Source organism: Pseudophryne corroboree, chromosome 10 (genome assembly GCF_028390025.1).
Source record: "Pseudophryne corroboree isolate aPseCor3 chromosome 10, aPseCor3.hap2, whole genome shotgun sequence".
Lineage (NCBI taxonomy): Eukaryota > Metazoa > Chordata > Amphibia > Anura > Myobatrachidae > Pseudophryne > Pseudophryne corroboree.
The window spans coordinates 6189082-6195081 of NC_086453.1; the positions used below are offsets into that span (position 1 = coordinate 6189082).

Sequence of the window (6000 nt, forward strand, 5' to 3'; positions counted from 1 at the left end):
GACATCACACTGCAGTTACATTAATAATAGAGAGCACTGTGACATCACACTGCGGTTACATTAATAATAGGGAGCACTGTTACATCACACAGCACTTACATTAATAGAGAGCACAGTGACATCACACTGCAGTTACATTAATAATAGGGAGCACTGTGACATCACACTGCAGTTACATTAATAATAGGGAGCACTGTGACAGCACACTGCAGTTACATTAATAATAGAGAGCACTGTGACATCACACTGCAGTTACATTAATAATAGAGAGCACTGTGACATCACACTGCAGTTACATTAATAATAGAGAGCACTGTGACATCACACTGCGGTTACATTAATAATAGGGAGCACTGTGACATCACACAGCACTTACATTAATAATAGGGAGCACAGTGACATCACACTGCAGTTACATTAATAATAGGGAGCACTGTGACATCACACTGCAGTTACATTAATAATAGGGAGCACTGTGACATCACACTGCAGTTACATTAATAATAGGGAGCACTGTGACATCACACGGCACTTACAATAATAATAGAGAGGACTGTGACATCACACTGCAGTTACATTAATAATAGAGAGCACTGTGACATCACACTGCGGTTACATTAATAATAGGGAGCACTGTGACATCACACAGCACTTACATTAATAATAGGGAGCACAGTGACATCACACTGCAGTTACATTAATAATAGCGAGCACTGTGACATCACACTGCAGTTACAGTACATTAATAATAGGGAGCACTGTGACATCACACTGCAGTTACAGTACATTAATAATAGGGAGCACTGTGACATCACACTGCAGTTACATTAATAATAGGGAGCACTGTGACATCACACTGCAGATACAGTACATTAATAATAGGGAGCACTGTGACATCACACTGCAGTTACATTAATAATAGAGAGCACTGTGACATCACACTGCAGTTACAGTACATTAATAATAGGGAGCACTGTGACATCACACTGCAGTTACATTAATAATAGGGAGCACTGTGACATCACACTGCAGATACAGTACATTAATAATAGGGAGCACTGTGACATCACACTGCACTTACATTAATAATAGGGAGCACTGTGACATCACACTGCAGTTACATTAATAATAGGGAGCACTGTGACATCACACTGCAGTTACAGTACATTAATAATAGGGAGCACTGTGACATCACACTGCAGTTATATTAATAATAGGGAGCACTGTGACATCACACTGCAGTTACATTAATAATAGGGAGCACTGTGACATCACACTGCAGTTACATTAATAATAGGGAGCACTGTGACATCACACTGCAGTTACAGTACATTAATAATAGGGAGCACTGTGACATCACACTGCAGTTACATTAATAATAGGGAGCACTGTGACATCACACTGCAGTTACATTAATAATAGGGAGCATTGTGACATGACACTGCAGTTACATTAATAATAGGGTGCACTGTGACATCACACTGCAGTTACAGTACATTAATAATAGGGAGCACTGTGACATCACACTGCAGTTACATTAATAATAGGGAGCACTGTGACATCACACTGCAGTTACAGTACATTAATAATAGGGAGCACTGTGACATCACACTGCAGTTACATTAATAATAGGGAGCACTGTGACATCACACTGCAGTTACATTAATAATAGGGAGCACTGTGACATCACACTGCAGTTACATTAATAATAGGGAGCACTGTGACATCACACTGCAGTTACAGTACATTAATAATAGGGAGCACTGTGACATCACACTGCAGTTACATTAATAATAGGGAGCACTGTGACATCACACTGCAGTTACATTAATAATAGGGAGCACTGTGACATCACACTGCAGTTACATTAATAATAGGGAGCACTGTGACATCACACTGCAGTTACAGTACATTAATAATAGGGAGCACTGTGACATCACACTGCACTTACATTAATAATAGAGAGCACTGTGACATCACACTGCAGTTACATTAATAATAGGGAGCACTGTGACATCACACTGCACTTACATTAATAATAGGGAGCACTGTGACATCACACTGCAGTTACAGTACATTAATAATAGGGAGCACTGTGACATCACACTGCGGTTACATTAATAATAGGGAGCACTGTGACATCACACTGCAGTTACAGTACATTAATAATTGGGAGCACTGTGACATCACACTGCAGTTACAGTACATTAATAATAGGGAGCACTGTGACATCACACTGCAGTTACATTAATAATAGGGTGCACTGTGACATCACACTGCAGTTACAGTACATTAATAATAGGGAGCACTGTGACATCACACTGCACTTACATTAATAATAGGGAGCACTGTGACATCACACTGCACTTACATTAATAATAGGGAGCACTGTGACATCACACTGCACTTACATTAATAATAGGGAGCACTGTGACATCACACTGCAGTTACATTAATAATAGAGAGCACTGTGACATCACACTGCAGTTACATTAATAATAGGGAGCACTGTGACATCACACTGCACTTACATTAATAATAGAGAGCACAGTGACATCACACTGCAGTTACATTAATAATAGGGAGCACTGTGACATCACACTGCAGTTACATTAATGATAGGGAGCACAGTGACATCACACTGCACTTACATTAATAATAGAGAGCACAGTGACATCACATTGCAGTTACATTAATAATAGGGAGCACTGTGACATCACACTGCAGTTACAGTACATTAATAATAGGGAGCACTGTGACATCACACTGCAGTTACATTAATAATAGGGAGCACTGTGACATCACACTGCACTTACATTAATAATAGGGAGCACTGTGACATCACACTGCACTTACATTAATAATAGGGAGCACAGTGACATCACACTGCAGTTACATTAATAATAGGGAGCACTGTGACATCACACAGCACTTACATTAATAATAGGGAGCACTGTGACATCACACTGCACTTACATTAATAATAGGGAGCACTGTGACATCACACTGCACTTACATTAATAATAGGGAGCACTGTGACATCACACTGCACTTACATTAATAATAGGGAGCACTGTGACATCACACTGCAGTTACATTAATAATACAGAGCACTGTGACATCACACTGCAGTTACATTAATCATAGGGAGCACTGTGACATCACACTGCACTTACATTAATAATAGGGAGCACTGTGACATCACACTGCAGTTACATTTCATTAATAGGGAGCACTGTGACATCACACTGCAGTTACAGTACATTAACAATAAGGAGCACTGTGACATCACACTGCAGTTATAACATGACCCTCTACAGCAGGGACAGAATGCTGTGCTCCTGGACTACCCTCTCAGTGTATGATTGCCATCACCTGTGCTGAAACACCTTCTTATCCATTAACCTGTTCAACACAGGTGATGGCAATCATACACTGAGAGGGTAGTCCTTGAGCAGAGGATTGTGAGGCATGCTAATAGCGCTGTGACATCACACTAAATTTATATTAATAATAGTTGGTGCTGTGACATCACACTGCAGTTACAGTAATAATAGTTGGTGCTGTGACATCACTCTGCAGTTATAGTAATAATGGTTGGTGCTGTGACATCACTCTGTAGTTATAGTAATAATAGTTGGTGCTGTGACATCACTCTGTAGTTATAGTAATAATGGTTGGTGCTGTGACATCACTCTGTAGTTATAGTAATAATGGTTGGTGCTGTGACATCACTCTTCTGCAGTTACAGTAATAATAGTTGGTGCTGTGACATCACTCTGCAGTTATAGTAATAATGGTTGGTGCTGTGACATCACTCTGTAGTTATAGTAATAATGGTTGGTGCTGTGACATCACTCTGTAGTTATAGTAATAATGGTTGGTGCTGTGACATCACTCTGCAGTTATAGTAATAATGGTTGGTGCTGTGACATCACTCTGTAGTTATAGTAATAATAGTTGGTGCTGTGACATCACTCTGTAGTTATAGTAATAATGGTTGGTGCTGTGACATCACTCTGCAGTTATAGTAATAATGGTTGGTGCTGTGACATCACTCTGTAGTTATAGTAATAATAGTTGGTGCTGTGACATCACTCTGTAGTTATAGTAATAATAATTAGTGCTGTGACATCACTCTGTAGTTATAGTAATAATAATTAGTGCTGTGACATCACTCTGCAGTTATAGTAATAATAGTTGGTGCTGTGACATCACACATACTATCCTATGACATCATGTTTTTCTTCCTTACAACCATTCTCCTTTTAACTTGCAGGCGTCATGATGGACAGAGCCAGCTCATTTCTTACACCCTAGATTTATCCAGAGCAAACTCCACTCCCCTTGAAAGTACCCCCCAATTTAAGGTAAGAGTGACCCTGGCATGCTGCCCCCACCCGCTCATACAGGCGTTACTACAGCAGACGGCCTGAGCTGCGCTTCATGTGTTCCCCGTTTACTACCTGTAACTATGATCTGCATGTCAGTGTGCTCCTCTTACAGCTCTCTCATGTCAGTGTGCTCCTCTTACAGCTCCCTCATGTCAGTGTGCTCCTCTTACAGCTCCCTCATGTCAGTGTGCTCCTCTTACAGCTCCCTCATGTCAGTGTGCTCCTCTTACAGCTCCGTCATGTCAGTGTGCTCCTCTTACAGCTCTCTCATGTCAGTGTGCTCCTCTTACAGCTCCCTCATGTCAGTGTGCTCCTCTTACAGCTCCCTCATGTCAGTGTGCTCCTCTTACAGCTCCCTCATGTCAGTGTGTTCCTCTTACAGCTCTCTCATGTCAGTGTGCTCCTCTTACAGCTCCCTCATGTCAGTGTGCTCCTCTTACAGCTCCCTCATGTCAGTGTGCTCCTCTTACAGCTCCCTCATGTCAGTGTGCTCCTCTTACAGCTCCCTCATGTCTGTGTGCTCCTCTTACAGCTCCCTCATGTCAGTGTGTTCCTCTTACAGCTCCCTCATGTCAGTGTGCTCCTCTTACAGCTCCCTCATGTCAGTGTTCTCCTCTTACAGCTCCCTCATGTCAGTGTGCTCCTCTTACAGCTCCCTCATGTCAGTGTGCTCCTCTTACAGCTCTCTCATGTCAGTGTGCTCCTCTTACAGCTCTCTCATGTCAGTGTGCTCCTCTTACAGCTCTCTCATGTCAGTGTGTTCCTCTTACAGCTCCCTCATGTCAGTGTGCTCCTCTTACATCTCCCTCATGTCAGTGTGCTCCTCTTACAGTTTTCTCATGTCAGTGTGTTCCTCTTACAGCTCCCTCATGTCAGTGTGCTCCTCTTACAGCTCCGTCATGTCATTGTGCTCCTCTTACAGCTCCCTCATGTCAGTGTGCTCCTCTTACAGCTCTCTCATGTCAGTGTGCTCCTCTTACAGCTCCGTCATGTCAGTGTGCTCCTCTTACAGCTCCCTCATGTCAGTGTGCTCCTCTTACAGCTCCCTCATGTCTGTGTGCTCCTCTTACAGCTCCATCATGTCAGTGTGTTCCTCTTACAGCTCCCTCATGTCAGTGTGTTCCTCTTACAGCTCCCTCATGTCAGTGTGCTCCTCTTACAGCTCCCTCATGTCAGTGTGTTCCTCTTACAGCTCTCTCATGTCAGTGTGTTCCTCTTACAGCTCTCTCATGTCAGTGTGCTCCTCTTACAGCTCTCTCATGTCAGTGTGCTCCTCGTACAGCTCCCTCATGTCAGTGTGTTCCTCTTACAGCTCCCTCATGTCAGTGTGCTCCTCCTACAGCTCCGTCATGTCAGTGTTCTCCTCTTACATCTCCCTCATGTCAGTGTGCTCCTCTTACAGCTCCCTCATGTCAGTGTGCTCCTCTTACAGCTCTCTAATGTCAGTGTGCTCCTCGTACAGCTCCCTCATGTCAGTGTGCTCCTCTTACAGCTCTCTAATGTCAGTGTGCTCCTCGTACAGCTCCCTCATGTCAGTGTGCTCCTCTTACAGCTCTCTCATGTCAGTGTTTTCCTCTTACAGCTCTCTCATGTCAGTGTGCTCCTC

General features: G+C 42.9%; 1 long non-coding RNA gene across 1 annotated transcript in view; it reads left to right on the forward strand.

The window, feature by feature from the left end:
• LOC134965723 (uncharacterized) overlaps window positions 1-4331 on the forward strand; it is a 371174-nt gene extending 366843 nt beyond the window's left edge. The window contains exon 3 of the long non-coding RNA XR_010188503.1: window positions 4280-4331. This is a non-coding gene — a long non-coding RNA (uncharacterized LOC134965723). The remainder of the gene's footprint in view (window positions 1-4279) is intronic.
• Window positions 4332-6000: the final 1669 nt, after the last annotated feature.